Source organism: Neomonachus schauinslandi, chromosome 1 (assembly GCF_002201575.2).
Source record: "Neomonachus schauinslandi chromosome 1, ASM220157v2, whole genome shotgun sequence".
Taxonomy (NCBI): domain Eukaryota; kingdom Metazoa; phylum Chordata; class Mammalia; order Carnivora; family Phocidae; genus Neomonachus; species Neomonachus schauinslandi.
The window spans coordinates 43,178,627-43,180,734 of record NC_058403.1 but is presented as its reverse complement, the minus strand read 5'-3'; the positions used below and the strand labels follow the sequence as shown (position 1 = coordinate 43,180,734).

The 2,108-nt window shown below is 33.5% G+C and overlaps 1 pseudogene; it reads left to right on the top strand.

Moving 5' to 3' along the window:
* Positions 1-212: 212 nt before the first annotated feature.
* Positions 213-312, top strand: LOC123326957 (annotated as a pseudogene).
* The last annotated feature ends 1,796 nt before the right edge of the window (positions 313-2,108 follow it).

Genomic DNA, 2,108 nt, shown 5'->3' with positions numbered 1-2,108 from the left:
TGTGCTCTGTTAATGAAACAAATATTCTTCTCTCTGATTACATCTCTTACTGTTCTCAAATATACCCTCTCCCTAAAAGTTTCACAGTTAGAATAGTGGTATGAATTTATCTCTAGATGTCTAAGTGATGTTTTCCAGTTTAGATATACTGTGAGCAACCACTTGTATGCTAGATACATTTTTACATAACCTATTTTAGTCAAAAACACCAAGTGCTCACTTAGTACATACACTAAAATTGGAACGATATATAGATCAGCATGACCCCTGCACAAGGATGACACACAAATTCATGAAGTATTCTACAATTAAGTATATACCTTAAAAAAAACCCCACCAATTCCATTCCCTTAAACTAAACATTATTATAAAAATAGATGTGAGCGGGGTGCCTGGGTGGCTCAGTTGTTAAGCATCTGCCTTCCGCTAGGGTCATGATCTCTGGGTCCTGGGATCGAGCCCCACATCGGGCTCCCTGCTCAGCGGGAAGCCTGCTTCTCCCTCTCTCACTCCCCCTGCTTGTGTTCCCTCTCTTGCTGTTTCTCTCTATCAAATAAATAAAATCTTAAAAAAAAAAAAAAAAGATGTGAGGCCCGCCTGGGTCGCTCAGTCGTTAAGCGTCTGCCTTCCACTCAGGTCATGATCCCAGGGTTTTGGGATGGAGCCCCGCATTAGTCTCCCTGCTCAGTGGAAAGCTTGCTTCTCCTTCTCCCACTCCCCCTGCTTGTGATCCCTCTCTCACTTGTCTCTCTCTCTCTCTCTGTCAAATAAATAAATAAAATCTTAAAAAAAAATAAACATGAGGATTAAATAATTAACAATTAGTGGAAGATTATCCTTTTCAAAATAGCCAGTGTTTGGGGACATTAATTTATAAAGTTCTCTAATAACATTTCATGGGCTTTGGGTGGCCTACATGATATTAAATGGTTATTTCAACCACTGAGGTGATCATGTAAGATTTCAAAAGTATTTATTACTATTCCTTTAAGAAAGTTTGTTATGGGGGTCAATGAAGATTCAGGTAATTAAACGGCCATATGAATTATACGGTTATCATTGTTAAAGGGCCCTAGAAAAATCTTTTTTAAAAATCATGCCAAAGGAGGTTTATTCCACATACTGAAGGAATTTATCACTTATGTGATATTTTGAGTAAGGCAATTAGTTCAGATTTAGTAAAGAAGACTAGAAATGGGAAGAACAGAAATAAAAATTTGTTGATTTTGCATTTTATAACAATCCTCAGAAAAAAAAGGTTAATATGGAACTTGAATTGGCTGAAAAAATAGATTTTTCTGAAACTGGTGTCCTTTTGGTAATAACTTGTAGATTATTTCTAGGGATAGAGTGGTTACATAATAAATCCATTAACTATCCAATAATGCAATTATTAGATAATAAAAATGTCAAATCTGTAAAAGATTTAGTTATTAGAAATAAATATGAAGACTATAGATAAAGGCATTTTGTTCCTACACAGAAATATTATAGTGCTATTTTTTTCTCTATATTTTATCTCAATTAATATCAAACTGAAATTTTTTTATTATACAACAATCACTAAAAGCAATTTTAGCTGTCAGATAGATGACTTTAGGGAGGTCAAATTAAAAAATGAGGACAGTTCTCCTTGAAGTGCTTTTATTCCAGAGAATTTTAAATTAAATTAAATTAAATTAAATTATGTAGGGTAGATGATAATAGAATGACATCCAATGCCATTCTGAGGTAACTTTTGAAAAGATTATAATTCAACATTTTAGTCAACATAACAAATGCACTTTCATTAGTTTTCTTGATCTAGCTATTGTACATTGAGCAACAAAAGTAACCATTTATCTTCATTTTGAGTATATAAATGCTGAGAGTTAGAAATATTCTATTTATAGTTTTAGTACAAGGTTGAATGCACTTATCACACTTCATTGGTTGCACATTTTATGCTTAGAAAAAGTGTTAAGAGTCTTTTCCATTGATTTGCAGGCTAAGCAATTTCATTTTTTGTTTTCATACTTTGACCTACAACCCTAAGATCCATTAGGGCACTACAATAGCAAGGTGTAGACACATCAACTACAAAGAAATAGAACTAAAATGACAGTGTC